This window comes from Pseudorca crassidens, chromosome 2 (assembly GCF_039906515.1).
Source record: "Pseudorca crassidens isolate mPseCra1 chromosome 2, mPseCra1.hap1, whole genome shotgun sequence".
NCBI lineage: Eukaryota > Metazoa > Chordata > Mammalia > Artiodactyla > Delphinidae > Pseudorca > Pseudorca crassidens.
In genome coordinates, this window is record NC_090297.1 from 120,043,206 (window position 1) to 120,063,431 (window position 20,226).

The 20,226-nt window shown below is 48.9% G+C and overlaps 1 protein-coding gene and 1 pseudogene across 1 annotated transcript in view; one reads left to right on the top strand and one right to left on the bottom strand.

Moving 5' to 3' along the window:
* The window catches only part of LOC137209286 (LIM homeobox transcription factor 1-alpha-like), a 116,731-nt gene that overhangs the window by 31,845 nt on the left and 64,660 nt on the right, over positions 1 to 20,226 (bottom strand). The window lies entirely within an intron of this gene.
* LOC137218477 (small ribosomal subunit protein uS10-like) lies at positions 10,309 to 10,688 on the top strand (annotated as a pseudogene).

The window sequence follows — 20,226 nt, forward strand, 5'->3', positions numbered from 1 at the left end:
ACTGAGAAGTGACCAGGAGACAGGGGAAAGAACAGGAAAGTGCAGTGGACGCCAAGTGAAGGGAATGTTTCAAGGAAACAGGTGGGATGAAACCCATCCAGTGCTGCTGACAAGTCCAGGAAGATGAGGACTGAGCACTGACCACCTGGCTTAGCAATGTGGTGAGGGAGGGTGGATGGCTGGGGGAGGGGTGCAGTGGAGTGGGGGACATGGGGACACAGGGGTAAACAGCTCTTTCAAGGAGTTTTGTGAAATAGCACAGAGAAAGGGAGTGATAGCTGGAGGGGGATATAGGGTCCAGGATGGTTTCAGGGGTAGTAATTACGGAATGTTTGCCCACAGGAATTATGTGATATGAGGGGAATCTTCAGGATGGACGTCAGAGGTAGGGGAGACATGCTGGAGCAACATCCAGCTGAAGGAGTGGGTATCCCATGGGACCCAGCACACACATGGAGTAAGAACTGGCCTTAACTTAGAGCGAGGTGAGCCTCCTGGGTGCTATAGGTAGAATTCTCGCAAAGTCATACTGAAAGGAGCCCAAGTCTGGACCACTCTGGATTGTTTGATCTAATCAAAAGCAGAGCCAAGCTTAAGTCAAAACCACATAAATCAAAGCACTAATATTTGGCAATGAATATGCCAAGTAATTTTCCTTTTTTTTTCTTAAATGGGACTTTTGAGGTAACTTTTATTTTGACTGATTGCTTGGTTGATTAAATGACAATTGATAAAAATTGGCCTTTATTAATTTTTTTTGCAATTGTAGTTTCTTTTTTTAATCTAATTTAATTTAATTTTTATACAGCAGGTTCTTATTAGTTATCTATTTTATACATATTAGTGTATATATGTCAATCGCAACCTCCAAATTCATCCCACCACCACCACCATCCCCCCTCCCCACTTTCCCCTCTTGGTATCCCTACATGTGTTGTCTACATCCATGTCTCTATTTCTGCCTTCCAAACCAGTTCATCTGGACCATTTTTCTAGATTCCACATATATGTGTTAATATACAATATTTGTTTTTCTCTCTCTGTATGACAGTCTCTAGGTCCATCCATGTCTCTACAAATGACCCAATTTCGTTCCTTTTTATGGCTAATATTCCATTATATATATGTACCATATCTCCTTTATCCATTCATCTGTCGATGGGCATTTAGGTTGCTTCCATGACCTGGCTATTGTAAACAGTGCTGCAATGAACACTGGGGTGCATGTGTCTTTTTGAATTATGGTCTTCTCTGGGTATATGCCCAGTAGTGGGATTGCTGGGTCATATGGTAATTCTATCCAAGTAATTTTCCTTTGCCTCAGATCTACACTTCTTGTGATGCTCTTGGGCTAACGTTAAAGCCACAGTCATGAATGGTGGAGCAGCTGGCTCAAGAGCGAGTGCAGAGACTGGATAAACCAAGCCCTGCACCTCACACAACATGCAAAATACTGAGGCCTTAGGAATGGCTTTGAGAGAGATTGTTACTGTCTCAGTAGGATTGCTAGTAAATATTCCCACATCTACTGCAATATGTACAAATAGGAAGTAAGGTGGAAGGGATGCTAAATGTCTTTTTATAATATAATTTAAAGGGAAATGATAGTGTAGTGGGAAGAGCACTGAAAGGCATGAGTTTGAGATCCCACTCTACCACTTACTATCCGTGTGACCTCAGTCAAGCTAACTAATTCTCTGAGCCTGAATCTCTCAACTGTAAAATGGGGTTAATGAAAACCACGTCACCAGTTTTCAGCAGCAAATGAGGGGATATCACTAAAAACAGTCTGCAAAACAGTCCACGTACCAGGTTTTATGTACATGTACATAGCCTGGTTTGAGCTATCTAGATGTGCTTCATATTTTTATGAAAATTTTTCAAAGCTATTGCAAAGGCCCTATGACAGGCAACAAGAATCTCTAGAAGGGAGCCGTGCTTTCTATATACTGGACCCAAAGTCGAAGAACAGGACAGAGAGAAATCCCCAACAGCTCAGGTGTGTGGCTTCTTCAAGAGCCTAGACTCATCACCTCATCCCTGGCTAAGCCACCAGAGGCTCACAAAGAGCTACCCAGGGATGGATCTCCTGTTTCATCATTTACCCCCATTACCTCTTTAAGCACACTTCAGTCCCTTGGAGGGTTTGAGACAAAAGAGGGTGAGATACTCTGGACTCTCAATTTGGAGACTGGCTCCAGAGGGTGTTACCTGTCCCAGTGCTGAGAGCAGGGCTACATGGGAATACCCTGCTGAGAACCAGCTTCTCAAAGGCCTGCTTGTATGTCCATCCCCACACTAGAGACTGCCGGGTCAGAGTTCAGCAAACTAATAGAATAAACGTGGGAACTGTCCCGCACCGAAGGACATCAGGATTTCAGCCCCACTAGACACCTCCCCGGGCGACCCTCCAGGTCAGCACTGCCCAACAGAACTTTCTGCAATGATATAAATGCCCTATATATGTGCTATCCAGTATGGTGGCCAGGAGCCAATTTCACATGCTCCTAGAGAAAGTATTAAGATGCTTGAAGGTGAGGCAAAAGCAGGAATGTGAAGACCCTGGTGTGTTCTTAGTCACAGTTGCATCCTGCCCCCTCAACTACGTGGCATGGCTTCTGTCTTCTCAGCAAACGAAAACCTGCCCGGCCTTTAAGGGTCAGCTCATGCCTCAAGCACCGCTGTGAAGTCATCCTTGCCCATTCGGCGCTCTCTGTGGCTCATGTGGGTACACTGAAAACAAGAGCTACAGAAACTCACAGAAGACTCAGGAAACTTCCAGTTGGGGACGATCAAGGCAGTATTCTCCAAAGAAATGATGACTTAAACGAGAACCTTAAATAATCAGTAGAAAACCTGAACGGCCTGTCACAGTGTCATACGTGCCAAATGGAGACTCTAGAGTGAGCTGGGATGCAGAGACAAAAAGCCCAAGGTGAGGTAAGCAGGTAAAAAAGTAGACTAGCTTGACTGCTACCTGCTTGGCACAGAGGAGTATCAAGAGATAAAAGATGAAATGTGTGTTTCCTGCGAGATGGGAGGCCGTCTCGAGCCAGAGAGAGAGGGCCTTGAATGCTAAGGAGAGTCTGACCTCTATTTCATAGGAAATGGGAGTCCACACGTTTCTGAGCAGAGACAAGCAGCGCCGTAGGAGGAACTCTGTCAGGCCAGTATGCAGGACAGATGCAAAAGAATCCTGGGGAGGCGTGGACTACTGCCATCTCATATCCCACACACTTCTGTTTCCCAGGAGTGACTTCTCCCCTTCCAGCAGTTTTGAGCCCAGTGACCCTTACCATTTCTGCCAGTGGAGGAACACCACAGCAGACACCGTTGGTTGCCTTCCCAGTCACCACTTCTACCTCACTAAGGGAACCCCAATGTTGATGGGCAGCAATGTACCCCGTTCCAGGGATAAGTCGCGAGTAATCTTAGCCAGGCAGACCAATCTCTCCCCATTTGCCGGTGACCAACCTGGGGGTGGGTGGGTATGTGGCCGAAGAGATATAAGGGGAAGTCTGCTGGGGACTTCAAAGAAAGATTTTCCTCTCAGAAGCAGACAACGAAGAAAGCTCTAGTCCCAGCCCTTTCCTTCTCACTCTGGGCCCTATCTTATGAGGATGTGAAGCTACCTTGCAGGCACTGGGTGACAAGCAGGACAATGAAGTCAACACACGGAGGACAGAGGGTAGGAATTTGGAGAGAGGTTGGATCCAAACCGTGGATGACACAGTTGAACTGCCAAACCAACACAGAAATGCATCCCTCCCAATTTCTGGTTAAGAAAAAATCACTCTCCCTTTGGTTTAAACCTACGATCATTCATTTTCACATTACTTGCAGCCCAATACCTACTAAGTCATAGAGTTCACCTGGGATTTGGTCCCAAAGCTGACCTATGTTTTCTATCGCATGCCGATCAAAGCCTGTGGATCCCGGCAGGACGGCCAGACGGCAGAAGGCACAGTGTTCCAAGAGCACAGGAACCGGACAGTGGCCAACACTGAGAAGCAAGGGTCACTAAGACCAGCGGCTGCTGACCCCGTCGTAAAAAGGAAGAGAACCACACTTTACCCTGCTGCTGGGCAGGTAGAAACACCTGGAAGGAAGAGGCTGCACCAAGCCAGAGGGAGGGCTCAGGGCCCCGGCTGACCCATCGATGACCACTCAGTTCACCAAGCGACTCCGTGCTGTAAACCGAGTGGAAAGATTCCACCCACCAGCTCGGCCCGGGGCGTGACAAGCTGGGTGCGTTCCCTGCCAGACCCTCACTGCCTATCATGCTTTACGGACGCAAAAACAAATTCCACATATGTTAAAGTTAATTGCAAACATTTGCTGCTGAAGAGGACTCCATTTTTCAAGAGTCCTGGGAGATGTGGTTACACCGGTGGCTGAAGCGTCAACCAGCCTCATTCACTCATCAGAAGCAGCAGGGCCAACGTGAGGGTGGCAACCAAACTGTGGAAAGGATCCTCACCCACTCCTCCCTCCCCTGCCATCCAGCCTGTCCCCGCCTCCGCTGGGCTCAAACAAGTGCATACCCCAGGCCCAAGAATGTGCAACAACGCTCACCTCCATCAGCACAGATGGAAAACCACTGTGGGGGAGTTGGAAGGACTGGGGCTGCGTGGGTGGGGAGAGGTGATGGCAGGAAGGGGCGGAAGGATGAGGATGGCCTGGGAAGTGAGCTGGCTGTGTTCCATCGTTCGGTGAGCGATGAAATAAGAGGCACAGAGAAACGCAGAAGCCCCCAGGAGGCCCAGAGCAGTCAGGCTAGCTTGTTAGGGGCCCGCCTGGGGATATGATCCATAGTTATTGATGGTGTGGTTCAGGAAGACGCTAGTGAGGGTGACCCTGGGGCTGACAAGGCCCTCAGCAGTGAATGCAGCCTGGGGAACTCCCCAGAGTGATGGCTGTGAACAAGGCAGGACTTAGGTCTTCCGTGAACATTCTTCTATGGCCCACGGAGAGGTATTTATAAGCACATCCCTGGCGGCACGGGGAGAGGAAATAGAGGACTTTCTACAGCTCAGCCTATGCACGGCACCCACATTCCCATCTGTCCAGGGAGAAGCACTTCGTGGTTTGGACTTGCACCAGCCCAGCTGGAGACACGAGGTGGGAGGAGCCACAGCACTAACTGCTCTGGCGCAGGTAAGAGCACCCCTGAGGGTGTGTGGGGAGGATTCTGTGCACTAGCCACCCAGGCAAGTCCAAATGTGCTGTGTCCCGCTGATGGAGAACCCTTTGTGAGCAAGCTCTTGGAGGAGGGATGTGCAAAGCCATCACCATCCCTGAGTGACCTGTCATGCCTAGGGACTCCTTCCCCCGCCCTTTACAAAGGATGAGTAGCATGTGTGGTCTAACGAAGGGAGCCTGCTTGACGGCTTCCTAGGAACCCAATACCACCCAGAAGCCCCTCCTAACAGCAAGTCCTGAGATAATCTGTGTCCATACAAAGACCATTCATCCAGCAGACACAAACGTGCCATCGACTCAAAGGGGCGAAATTTTTCACGAAAGGCAGGTCAACCCATCAGGGATCCTTCGGACCCTGTCCACTGAGGCAAATCTCACCTTCCCATCTGGGCTCCCATACAATGAGCTCCTAATTCTGCTATCTTGTCTCTCCTGATATGAACGTTGCCCCCACCAAACACATTGCATCTTATTACGTACATTATCGTATTTGTAATAAATATGCATTTATTAAGCACCCACTGTATTGAGTCACTCCATGTGATGAGTATCACAAAAACACAGATTGTTCTTACACAGGGAAGTCTAACATCTAGTTGGAGGTTCAGAGCACAAGCATGAGCAAAGCTAAGTGATGATACAAGAGTTAAATAAGATGAGGGTGCAAGAAGACGTTCAATGGATTGCTGAGCACACATCTGGCACCTCTGGGAGAACACACAGGACCACAGAGCGATGCCACAAGGTAGCACCACGTGAAGACAAACAAGCACTAGCAAGTCATGCTCGCTGAAGCTTTACACGCCCAAGACACTCCTCAAGGCACTAGATGAAGTCATTTATTCATCATCACCACCCTGAGTCAGACACAGTGATCGTCCCCATCTTACAGACTAAGCAACCGGGCACAGAGAGGCTAAGTGAGCGTAATCTCATCCTAGCCTGACGGTGACGTACCTGCCCTGAGTCCTGGGCAGTGCACACCTGCCTGGTTTCCTGGAATGACTTTTTCTCTCTTCTCTACTTTTCAGGTCCAATTGTGGCCTCCCCTGGCCATCCTCCATTCCCATCCTCAGGACCTCTACACACATATGTATTTATACTCTCATCTTCATGGTCTAAGAACACTTTACGCATCTACTTTGGTCTATGTCACTGAATTTATAACTATCAGCTTATATCTGTCTCCCTCACTACACTGTGTCCCTAGAGGAACAATATTCCTTTTTTTTTTTTTAATCCCCTGTACATAGCATAGTACCTAGCCATGTACAGTACAGTAGGTACTTAACTGTTTGTCAGACTGAATTAAAATGAATTGAATTGAACTAACATGGGATTTTGGTTTTGGGGCATAGAAGTCAGGGCTGACTGCTGATTCTCTCTAAGAACTGAGAAATGACCACGCTGCCCTTAGCTAATCCACCTTCCCAGAGCTGGACTCCAGGGGTGAGTATTTACTGCAGAAATCAGAAGTGGCAGCAGGACTGATGGATGGCCACCACCCTCATAAAGAGCTGTGGGACGCAGTCTCCAGCCACAGCCTCAGGGCTGCTAAGTCCCTTGAAACTTTATAGCATTGTTGCCATGGCGGTCACGGACGTAACGTGCCATGGAGGCAAAAAACTGAAATTCCCCTAGAGGTGAAACACTGGTGGGAACCCATTCACAGGCAAGAGTGCGTTACTTAACCTCTCTGAGCCTCAGTTTCCCTATCTGTAACGTGGAGATGGTAACCTGCCTCATAAGCTTGTTGGCAGGATTTAATACAACAATAGAGAGAGAGCACACTAGCTGAAGCATAGTAGGCCTTCAATAATTGATAGCAATTCTCATTTCCTTACCTGTTGTTAGGAGTTCTAGTATCCTTTCACCTTGCCAGAGTGAAGCGTCTTGGGTCTCAGTTCAGTTTTTAATTTAAACACACTAGACCAGGGTTTGTAGGAACTCTGGGGTTAATGGTGGAAGGAACCCTATGGTTTCCAATCAGCGAGCCTCCGCATGGATCAAACACAGCCAGACTGACATCTGAAACTGCCACTGAAGAGCTACAGGACTCAAGTCCTCCCAATCTCAGTCCCAGGCTGGGCCTCTACCAGGCAAGTAATTTGCTTCTAGGTGCCCACAGTCACTTGTTTGACTTGGTTGGTGAATACACTAAGGGAAGTTATTCATTAGCAAGTGTGAATAACAGTCCCAACCCCCCACCCCACCCCCCCCTCCCGGAACAAGCAGCAGTCTGGGCTCTGCTAGAGAGAGCCCAATGCAACCGCCCATTAGCATTTGTGAGCAATACCCCAGGAAAAAAACGCCAAAGGATGTCACACTAAACCTGACGGGGGTGACAGCGGTCTCCTCACTTACAGGTGACTTCTAACCACATCGAAGTACCTTCCTTCACATATACCCCTGCTAAGGCCCCTCCTCTGCGCTCAGTATCACGCCCTGAGAATGCATTTTCTGATTCTCCTCGCCAAACTTCAACTCCCCGGTCACAGTCTATCTTGGAAAACCCTCTCTGCCTTTTCCTGCCCTTCAAGAGGTCTTTAATGCTAAGACAAGTCCCTCTTTTTCTGATAACAAGAGCCTGCCGGCATTTTAAAATCAGACCCTTGCTGATGAAGAGCTCTTGAAACATAAAAAGATTCCAGCCAGACTGTGCTGCCCAAGAGGCAGCTGCCCTCCGCCCTCCCCCATGCAGTCTTTGGCAAAGCCTGGCCCCAGCATGCAGCCGTGGGTCCCAGGAAGAATCAGCACTTGTAACTTGATGGGTAACTTAAAGAGGATGAATGGCCAGTGGTCCCACAACCATATGCTCGAAGCCAGGGTGAACACAGGACTCAGAACTGGAGGGTATAACCACTCTCTCCTGACTTCGGCTGCTCAAATCACCTCGGACAATGTTATTCTACATTTGTCATGAAAAGCAAAAAGATTTTTAAAGTGTGACTGATGACAGGCTTCCTTGGTTGAAATAAACTCCTCAGCTCTTAAGAGAGTGGTTGGAAAAAAGCATTTACTCATGATTGAAAACGGAGGATGATATTAGTAAGATATCGCATGTGAGCGCACTTTACAAAGGACGTGGGAACTCCATACACATCATTTGGTGCCATGAGTGTTCTTGTTGGTAACTCCAACTGACAGCAGGAGAAACAGGGCACTGAGCAGTAGAGAGATATAGAAAGGTAGAGGTAAGGGCCTCCACTGAGCCCAAGATGTGGGAACTAAAATCTTTAATCGGCCAAATTCAAGGCATGCCACAACTGTGTTCATGATTCCTAGCAATGTACGGTGAGGGTACGAATGAGCTGCAAGTAGGGTGCAATCGTGCAACAGCTCTGGGACCCATATTCGACTGTTTGGGACAGGAATGGGGGGTGCCGGGGGAGGGACCTGCAGGGCTCATTGGTGAGAGCTGCAAGTCAAGTCGGGGTGGAGTGGCCAGTTTGCTGGGGCCGTTGGAATCCCAAATGCTGGGCAGGGCTGAGTGGCAAGACGCTGGCGACAGGAGGAGGTGGGGGTCAGAAAGGCTCTGTGGGTGGCACGTCCACTCGATGAAGTTGTCTTGGCATCTGCCCATCCCTCCACTCTCCGCCAGGGCTCAGAACCAGGAGTGCCAGCTTCGTTCGAGAGGGCATCTCTGCCGAATCTTCCGCTCAGGAAGGGGCATTCCAGGGCCGTGGCAGCGTCTGGGAGACTGTTCAGGGGCTGCAAACAGGGTAACCACACCTGGGATAACGTCACTCATTGGGTCTTCTTCATCTCACACTCCCTCTCACCGTGGGCAGGTGTATGTTCGGATCAGAGACGGATCTAACGTGGGTCGTCACTGCTCCACGGGAATCTTTCAAAGCACCCGGCTGCCAGGAATACCCAAGTCCTCCTTTGCTCCACCAGCCCTCTTTGGGCTTCAGATTCCTGGAATCTGCCTCCCTCCGTCCACTGTGGCCACAGGAAGGTCTCATCCTTCTGCTGCGTGCACCCTACATCCACCCTCCACGGCACCCCACAGCACCTAAAATGCTTCCTGCTAGAATGGCAGAGAAAGAATGGGATCTGTTGTTCTTCAGGGCAAGAATCCAGCTTCTTCTGATTGGTTGGGTGACATAAGTGAAGAAATAACTAGGATTCTTAGTCAGGGGTCTATGACTGGGCATCAGGAGGTCTAGGAACCCCCCAGAAATTGTATGGTTTTGTGTGTAGGTGCTTAATGCGAATTTCTGGGAATAACTACCATACCCAATGTCAGTTACCATGCACGAGTTGCTATTCTAAAGGCTTAACCCAGAGCAGCTAATTTAGTCCTTACATAGGAGATACAAATTGCTTTCATCCTCCATTTAAAGATGGGGAAACAGAAGTACCAAGAGGCTAAAAAACTTGCCAAAGTCACAGAACCAACCAGCGGTGGAGCCGGGATTCAAACCCAGGGCTCTAGCTGCAGAGCTCCCGCTCACGAAACCACCTTGCCTTACTGTCCCAGTTTACATCACATTCTCAGAGAGGTCCATAACCTCACCACGCTTAACTGTCTTGGAGGCATCTAGCTATCAACATCTAGCATGTGGCTGTGCCCTATTAGTTTTTGTACGCCGAGAATCTAGCACGGCGCCTGGAACCCAGGAGACACTCGGCAGCCACGCTATGAGAGAAGGAAAAGTGACGATCATCCAGGCTCTCCTTCAGGAGGTTTCTCCTGCCTTTCAGAGCAACCTTTCTCACATCCCCTCACTTCTTCCCGGCACCTCCATCACGCCAAGCCCTTCATCAAACACAGGAGTTTCCCTGCCACAGGTGTTCTCTCTCTGCCCGCTTGCTGCATCCTCTCTCTTGCTGTCCTCCCTCTTCACCCGCAGTCTCTCCAAACCTCGCTGTTTCCATATGCCCAGGGGCTAGCCCATACCACCCGATTCTGGACTACCTCCTGGTTTGACTGGCATTTGGATGGGAGGTGGCAGGACCAGATGAAATTCAGTACACAGGCTCTTTGAAGAAGAGGCAGTCGCCACTGCAGCGGAGCCTCGGGCCACCCGCTCCTGTCCCTGCCTCACCGCTGTTCACCCCCACCGACGAACAAGTCGGTCAGGAAGCCGCGCCACAGCCATGGCTTTTAAAGATACCAGAAAGACTTCTGTGGAGCCAGAGGTGGTGTGGTGATTCACCATGTTAGAATCACCCTCACCGGCCGCAACGTGAAGTCTTTGGAGAAGGTATGTGTTGACCAGATCAGAGGCGCGAAGGAAAAGAATCCCAAAGTGAAAAGACCGGTTCGGATGCCTACCAAGACTCTGAGAATAACTACAAGGAAAACTCCTGGTGGTGAAGGTTCTAAGACTTGGGATCGTTTCCAGATGAGGATCCACAGGCGACTCACTGACCTGCACAGGCCTCCTGAGATTGTCCAGCAGGTCACTTCCATCAGTCTTGAGCCAGGAGTCGAGGTTGAAGTCACCATTTGCAGATGCGCAAATCAACATTTTTAATAAACTGATAATCAGTTGTTTTAAAAAAAAATTCAGTACACAGGCCCTCAGTGGGGAGCACAGCATTAAAAAGCCTTCACCCAGAGAAAACTCACCTGCAGGCCAAGAGGAAGGCATCAGAGCGTTAAAGGGGACCCAGTACCAAGGGTCCTGAAGGTGAGGCATGAGTCTTTTTATCGGAGGCCCACAGGGAACCTCAGCCCCGAGAGCACCAGGCAGGAGGCAAAGGAGGCAGCCTCCTCTCTGTTTGTGAGGACCTCTTCTGGAATTCAGGCTTGAGCTCAGAAGTTAAATGTCCACCACCAGCTGGACATCCTATGGGCATTCAGCACGTTTTCCTGTGTCAGTGAGTTCCAGGCCAGAACTAGTAGCCTTTCCACTGTGGGTCGCAAACTCACCAGACTTGTCCAGTCATGGCTGAAATCGGTTCTTCCCTGACGGGAACTCCACGGTCTGTGAAAAATAAACGGGTGTGGACTTCATCCAGTGGGCAGAGGTCTTGTCCCTGAAAAGTAGCACTGCAGTCAGCAAGCACTGGCCCGAGTCTGCTTCCTGTTCCAGCGGAGACTTGGAAGAAGAGACAGAGGGCCTATCTCAGCGCCCTCTTCTTAATATCAGTCACAGAGACGTATTTCCAGGACTGAAGGGCGTCTCTCCTGCAGCCTCATGCACCGCAGCGAGACTGGAGAGAAGATGTCAGAGAGAAGATACACGAACTCCACCTGCAATGCTGCCCTCCCTTGAGGGGAACGAGATGCTGCTGTTTGATTCGTCTATTCCCTCAGTGCAAGAAACTCAGCTGCTTCATGCCTCACTTGGCCCTTTCGTGAAATGGGGTCCGTGCTGCGTATGCAGAACCACGTCAGTCAAATGAGTATATCTAACACCCTCCAGAAGCAGCAGAGGGCAAACTTATCCTCTGATTAGCATCTCTACAATAATAAAAATAATTTGTAGTATTAGTTCTGACAAACGACCACAGTTTGGGCCTATGCAGCAGTGTCTCTCCACATCGATAAACATATCAACTGCCCCAAAGACTCTCAAGCGGAGATTTAGGGGGAGGGTTCGAGTGAGCCGTTTACATGACCCCTTTCCATCTCGCGGTCCCCCTCTCCCTGGGGCAGGCAAGTGCTCGTTTTACTGCCTGGCAACCAGACTGGGACTAAGCTTGCTAAAATATGAGTGTTTTTTTGGCTGGAGTACCAGAGCGCCTGCAGCCCTACGGAGAGAGAAAAATTGAACACACCAGGCCGTGGCTCCAGAAAGGGGAAGAATTAGACTTCACACCGAGCAGGCTGAACCATGGCATTCTTTAGATAATGCTTAACAAACCCCCAAACAAAGGCAGCCAACTTAGCTGCATGTTCGTAAAATGTATTCTCAGCAGATTCGGGCTTATTGAAGCACTGAGTTGCTTTGCAGCCAGGGTCCCCATCCTAAGCTTCCCGTTTTTCCGTGCTGTTCCCCTTGTCTAAATTCCTACAGATTCTGCCAATCAGAATTCCTCACTTCGGGCTCAGGAGGGCTTAGCAACCAAGGTAAATGGTGGTGCTTTTAAATTTGATCCTAACCCTGAAGAACAACTGCCCCCCACCCCAAAGCCCCCTGCTCTGACGAGCCATCTTCTGAGGCCGGTCCTCAGCGGTTTGCAGGCTGACCGCTTAGAGATGAAGGGTGTGGAGTTCTGGGATTCACCTCCCCGTCTCACCATTCCACCTCAAATGACACCTCTCACATTTATTCAATGCTGTCGTAGACTTTCTATGACCGGGATCGTGAAAGTTCAAACTTGAGGTTATTTTAATTTTTGGAGATGCCACTGTCAGTGTTATTTTTAAAGCCATGGCTATCATTAGTATTACTAGCATTTGTGTACCCAGGTAGAAAGCCAGCTTGATAAACTAGTAGGCATGTTTTTGTGGTCCAGTCCATTTTTTGCTGCAGAATGTATAAGGCTAGGTAGAAAGGGCAAAAGGTATGGAAGCAGGCTTATAGATCTCAGATCAAACGTAAACGTCATTGAACTCCACTGCTACTTAGTACAGCTTTCACTCCTTCCTCCCTCTCCCGCCTCCATGTTACCCCATTTATCCTGTACCCAAATACCCCAGGATTCGTGTATTAGTTGGACCCTTTTGTAACAGTTGGTGGAGAACAGGAATTTAAGGTCCGGAAACTAGACTGGAGTCCTTACATATGGACTCTGCAAATTTCATGAGAGCAATACTTTTCCTGTAGGAGAAAGCACCTCTTCACTCCAAGATATGGAGAACTGGCCCTGGTGGCTAGAGTCCCACCAGCATCCCCTGCTAACTCTGGGACCTCACACGGGATTCTTTGTTAAGGGCCTTCTCCATAAACTCAGAATAACAATTCTTACTCTCACTGAACTTCCGGGGCTCTGTCAGGGGTGAATGGGATAAGGAGTAGAAAATATTTTCATTGCTTCTGAGAAAGATGTGTTGACTGAAAAATAAAAATGCACAACCTAAAATTTAAATTATGTTTTATTCGGAAAACTTGCTGAGGACCTACGCCCGGGAGGCAGTCTCTCAGATAGCTCTGAGGGACTGCTCTGAAGAGGTAAGGGAGGGGCCAGGATATATAGGAGTTTTTGCAACAAAAATCAGGTGGTCGGAAAATCAAAAGATTACTATTAATTAAAGAGAAAATAGACATCTCAAGTTAATGAATTAAGCGCTTTCCTATGTATGGGAAGATGCAAAAGTCTGGGCTTATGAAAATCACTCCTTTGCTATGCACCTTAACTATCTAGGGCCAGCATCCTGCTTTTCTCTCCATCCTGAACCCCCTCACAGTGCATAGCTGGGGGTGGCTACAGTGGCTAATGGTTTGATGGCTGCAACATCCTTTGTTTACTGATACAGCAGGTGACATTTTTCATCCACAAATGCCAGATATTAAACTTCCTAAAAAATTTCCAAGACTCTAGTTCTTGAAGATTCTTGCATGTGGCTTCCCTGAACCCTCATCTCCACTGAAAAGTTGCAGCTGAGAAACTACACCCAACCCCAAAGCACAGACCAGCACCTCCAACCAGTTTGTGAGCTGAAGTCTGCTTGGACCGGTGACCTAAATGTTCATGGATTCAGGTCTGCAGATTTAAGAGGTGATCACAGCAAACGTGGAAGCCAGGAAACATGTCAAACACAGAGCTTAACAACAGAGTCCAGCTCCATCCCCAGGAGACAGAAGAGACTCTAGGATTGCTGGAGGTGAGGACAAGGGAACTTTCAGGGGGGCTCCACACAGAGCAGAAAGCAGGCTTTACGGATGATGGCTGCACCTGTGCATTTTTGCATTTATGTGTATACAGTGATCGTCTGTTACAGAACGCCCACTCAAGCACACGGACCCACAAGTAATAATACCACACACATATGTGTGTAAATGTGTATGTGTGTGTGTGAAGCCACAATGCACTGTCCTCTGAAAATGAAGCTATATTGCCCAGGATACCACCTAACCAATAGTGTATGTTCAGTAAGTTACCTGTTGACTGATAAGTGATTCTACAGACTTTTAAACTATCCACATAATTTAAGGGTCTTCCCCCAAGAGATCGCAATGGGTTTTCACTGATAAATCAACCTCTCACTCAGGCCATGGTGATCAATAGCCCACAGTGTGAAACCGCTGAGTGGGGTTCCGGCAGTGGATAGAAGGAAGCTCATAGCGTGTTCTACCCCCAGCCCCCTGCCTTGACACTCCTGCTTCTTGCTGGAGACTAAACCCCGCGTCTTGGGCCTCTGCTTCCTCTCCCTCCACACACTCTACCCAATTCATCCATCCATCCCCATGGTTTTCAATACCATCTACAGGCTGATGAATCCCAAAGCCCTATCTCTGACCCTTTTCCAAACTCCAAACTCATATTTGACATCTCCACTTGGATGTAAAACACACATCTCAAATTTCACATGGCCAAGCAGAACTCTTCGCCCCCGTCTACTCCCCAAATTGTCCACGTGGCAGTTAGTGGGGTCTCCACCCACCTAGGAGTCACTTTATCCTCCACACCCTGCCATCTAAGTCAACCAGTCCCGTGAGGCCTCTGAATCATGTCCAGAGCTCTTCCCTTTCTCACTGTCTCCACTAGCACCTCCACTTCTTGCCCTCCTAAACTCTGCCACAGGGCAGGCAGAGGGTCTTTTTGAAAATGTAAATCAGAGCTCACTCCCCTGTGTAAAGCCCTCCAAGGATTTCCCATTGGATTTGGAATAAAATCCAAAATCCCTACTCTGATTTACTAAACTTCCAGTCTGATCCTTGCCACCAACTCCAACCCCATATCATGCCACTCTCCCCTCCTTCACTCAGCTCCAGCCTCACTGCCTTCTTTCTGGGCTCAAATAGGTCAAGCTTGTTCCCAATACAGGGCCTTTTCACTGGCCATATTTTCTGCCTGGAACAACCAGCACCACTGCCACCTCTGCCTCCCCTCCCCCTCCCCCTCCCCTTCCCCTCCCCCTCCTCTTCCCCCTCCCCTTTCCTCCTCCTCCTCCTCCCCTCCCCCTCCTCTCCCCCTCCCCCTTCCCTTTCCTCCTCCCCCTCCCTTTCCCCCTCCCCATCCCCTCCCCTCCCCCTCCTCCCCCATTCCCTCCCCCTCCTCTCCCTCCTCCTCCTCCTGCTCCTCCCCTCCTCCCCCTCCTCCTCCTCCCCTCCCCCTCCCCTCCTCCTCGCCATCCCCCTCCCCTTCCCCTCCCCCTCCTCTTCCCCCTCCCCTTTCCTCCTCCTCCTCCTCCCCTCCCCCTCCTCTCCCCCTCCCCCTTTCCTCCTCCTCCTCCTCCCCTCCCCCTCCTCTCCCCCTCCCCCTTCCCTTTCCTCCTCCCCCTCCCCTCCCCCTCCTCCCCTCCCCCTCCTCCCCCCTCCTCCCCTCCCCCTCCTCCCCCCTCCTCCCCTCCCCCTCCTCCCCCCTCCCCTCCTCCTCCTCCCCTCCCCCTCCCTCTTCACCCTCCCCCTCCCCTTTCCTCCTCCTCCCTTACATGGATGGCTCCCTCTGGCATTCAGATCTCAGCCCCAATAGGCCCCCTGATCACCCACCCTAAAGTACCCATCTGGTTACTCTATACATCACCCTACATAGCACTGTTTTTCTTATTTGCATCTTTATTCCTGGTTTGTCTCCTCCAGCTCTAATGTAACTCAATGAACAGAGATATCACATCTGAGTGGCCAGAACAGAGCCCAGCATGTAGCAGGTTCTCAGAACATTTTCAAATGTATGGCTCTTCTAACCAATAAAATATACACAAACACACATTCATGGTCACAGACGTTTAGGTAGAATTTTCTCATCATTCTCTTTGTCCACAAGATATTACACACCACAAGCCCATGCTTACTTTATGTCTAATATCCTTCTGTTGCCAGGAGGCAGAAGAAAGAAATTGCTGAATAATTATTGCCTCAACTGGCAGGAAGTAAGGAAAAGACCAAATTCGCTCCCCCTCACCCCAACCTCCATCATGACAAACTATCTCTATGGTCCATCTGAACACCAGTATTTAAGGAACAGTTTTGAGATCGAAAGACCTAAGTTTGAATCAGGGGCTCAGCCACTCACTACACAGGCGATGCCAAACACCCGTCCCCCTCTCTGGCCTTTGTTTTTTTCTCATCTGGTGGATGAACATACTACCAGCCCTGCCCACCTGAAAGGACTGTAATGAGGAACAATGAAATATATAAAATCACTTTGCACACTGCAAAGTATAAGCTATAAATGTAGGGATTATTGGCATTATTGAGATAAATGGAATTTTCAATGACTGCAAAGATCTACCTGATTATTGATTTCATTTGATACCATCGATCACCTTAGCTCAGGGTGTGTGTGTGTATTTTGGGTCAGGATGGGAGCGAAAGAAGGGCTGCTAACCATGAATTTTAAAGAACGCATCCCAACAACAAACACTGAAGGCTCATTCTGGGAGTCAAAGCTAATATTAAGAGCCAGGAGCCGGCAGGCGGAGGAGGTCAGAGTTAATTACAGCTGGCGGCATTTTACATGGTGCCTACCCAGGCCCCCTCCACTGGGAACACCACATTCTAAATCCGAGCTGGCTGATATTAGCGAGCACTGATTAGAATATGCCCACAGGGCCTCTTAAACTTTCCTCCTCTTTTAAAGCGTTTGTTTTCAGCAAGATTTATGGGCACCTCTGCTGAGCGCAAGCAGGTTTGCCAGAGCAGGCAAGTCCTTCCCTTTATAAAGCCTTGGCCGCACAGTGCCCGCCTGGGCACCCAGGTGGGAAGAAAGGCAGGCTCCATCTGGGTGATCTTCCTTCCCGCAGAGAAGAGCGTGTAGGGACCTGGCAGAAAGTGTTCAGATTTCTGACCGGCCTGCAATGGCCCCCAGCACCACGAGCTACCGAAGGGGGTAAACAGCCATGGCCTTCAGGAGAACCAGAGGGTCTCAGTCTCTCCATCTGTGAAATGGGTTGACAGGAAAAATGGAAGTTGACCTTGCCAAGCTCTGACAGGTAAGAAGGGCTTGCTGTTTGGAAGAATGTCCTTTAAACCTTAGCCACACACCCAGAGTACTCCTCTTAAAAAGAATAAATGTATTTCTCAGATTTAAATGTTCATGTGGAATGCGCAGCAGGATCTCCAGCCAGGATGCAGGGATCCAGTGAGGAAAATGAAAGAATTCTCATCTCCACTTCACAGTTATGGCCCATCCCACACCTGGAAGGAAATCCTCAGGGAGAGAAAGTTCTGCAAGAACTCTATTCCCTATTTACTACCCAAGCTGAGTGAGTCTGGACCTGTGGGATGAGGTCCCTCTGTAAAACGAGATGTGGATGAGATAGCATGTCACATTCCTTCCAGTCTAAACACTATCACTCTATAATTCTTCTTGTCCCTTCCCATGACGCCCACAAAACCAGGGACCATTCTGAAAAGAAATAAGGGACAGGTCTGAGATGCCGCAGGCCTTTTCTGCTCAAGAGTTGCTCTGTGTCTCAGGGCTGCCAGGGAGGACAGTCTTCTTGCCCAGAAGACAAGAGAAGGCTGAAATCTCCAAGGTGAATGCATGCATATGGGCTTCCCCATGAAGGATTAGTAAGGAGCCCGTGAGGACCAGCTGTTCAGCATCTCCATCCAGGACCAAATGAAAGGGAACGGGCTCCGCCTGACGGGCTGGGCTTAGGCTGCAAGTAGGGAAGTGTTTCTAGCCAGGACGGGTTGTTAAACACGGCAACGGGTTACTAACAGAAGCGTTGTAAGCTTCTTTTTCAAACTCCTCCTCTGGCCCGATGGGCCCTTGTATGTCTGAGGTGGCTCAGTAGTCTGGAGTGAAACTGGGAGGAAGGGCAGGGGCTATGCGATGTCCCACCTTTCCCAGCCATGCGATGCTCTCTGGAGTCCGTCAGAGTGTGACTAGCTGATTACAGAAATGGCAGCCCCTCTCCTTGGCCAGTTAAAAAAAAACAAAAACAGGACTTATACAGACTCAAAGGCTCAGTCCAAGAGGAGGCAGGACCCCTGAGCAGTCGCTGTGCAGGGGGAGGTGAGGTTGGCAGCAGGGCTGTTGTCTCAAGTCCAGGGGGTTGAGTTGACCCCTCCCATCACCACTTTCACTACTTCTGTGACTATGGACAAACTACCTAAAACCCCCGAACCTTAATATCCTCATCTATAAAATTAGGTTCAATAATTCCCACCCTGGAAGGTTCTTGTATTAGATGAGTTAACTTATGTAAAGCACCCGTTACGTGGACACTCAGTAAATGTAAGTGTCCTTCTTTTCCTCCTGGCAGGCTCTGGATCTGTGCAGGAAGTGCCCTGATGGACCTCAGAGGTCACACCAGGAAGACAGGAGCCAGGGAAGCGCCAGAGTGGGTCGGCCTGCCAGTTCCTTTGACTCATTTCGTGAAGGACCCTCAACAGGTCTAAATTACCCCAACGCCGTGTACCTGGGCGATGGAAGCACACAGCTTCAAAAACCAGAATCTGAGGATTCCACACTCGGCTTTGCCTTGATCAAGTTCCCCCTTGGCTTCTCTGTGCCTCAGTTTCCCTTGATTCAGTAAAGATGGAACGAGAGTACCTAGGGTGGAGGGGAGAGTACCCACCATGTACCAGGAGCTAAACTTAGCACTTTCCATACTTTCCTTTAATCCTCAAGAATCCTGCAGGGTTATTACTGTAGAGTCATTTTACAGGTAAGGAAACTGAGGTTTACAAAAGCACATTGCCAGAGACCAAAACAGATCACGTGTGGCACCAGGATTCAACTGCAGCCTATCCAGCTCTGAAGACAACCCCTTTTGCATTTTTAAATACCTCTAAGAGGTGTTCTGAGCATTTGCAAGATTGTGTCTACAAAGAATATTTGACGCTGGAAGGGAACCAGCAGTTCTTAAGTACTGCAGATTCCAAGGTGTATCTACCTCAAATTCTCCATCTCTCTGCCCTCTCCTATCACCCAACTAGGTTAAAATCCAGGAGATACATACAATGGGAATTAATAGTAAGACTAGGTTAATAGGAAAAATAAAAGAATGTCCCATTGTATTTGTCTTGATAATAGGAAGCACAGAAACTTTAAAAATGCAAACTACTAATTGTCTAAATGACCTCCTACTCCCTGCCTAGCCAGCTGCCTCAGGTAGTGTGGGCCAGGCTGCCTCCGTAAAATCCATCTGATTCGGCCCAATTCATCAGACCCTAAAGACTGTTCCAGTGGCAGAACATGATCAGTGACTTGAGAATTCCTCTTCACATACAAGGGAATTCATTTCTCCCTGGGGCCTGAAGCACTGAAGTCCTTCTCACTCCACTCCCAGTAGGTAAATTGGAGCATGGACTACCCCTCTCCTTAAAGAGAGAAGCCCAAATTCAGAAACTAATTTGCCAAAAATGAGGCAGTGACAAGATTTAGTTGGAACTGGGCCCTCAGTGAGTTACGTCTGATAACTCTTTTGTTCCTTTGCGTTCTAGAGCTCGGGTAGACTCCAGTTATTTGTCCAGGAAGAGTGAAGCTGGGTCTTCCCACCCAGGTCTCCCATCCTAAAATTCTAGACGCTAACGGTATTGTTTCCTCCACCTCCCAGGCAACACCTCCTACAAGGGCCACACCTGCCACCTGAGTCTTGAAAATACAAGAGTCTTGTTGAGGAATACTCTATTCCCAACAAATCTGTAGAAGTCAATTAGGGAAAAGTTATCCATGGTCTCGGTTCTACTAAACAACAACAAACAAGTAACAATAACAACAAACCGACTGACCACTAAAATCCTCTAAAAACTCTTTTATTTCAAATATCTGACGTAGAGCCAATTTCCCAAGAATGCCACTGTTGTGTAAATCGAGGTATGCCTGTCCTGAGAATGAACTCCCAGCCAGGGTCCCTTGTTTGGTTGTATAGCCATAGAGCCAGACTGAGTTATTCATTAACTTCCTGTATGAAAACCGAATAATAAAACTGAAGTGTGTTAAACAAATACAGATGAGGGGGTTTAAATCACCTCCAAGTCACTAGGCTTAAAAGCGCTGTCATTTCCC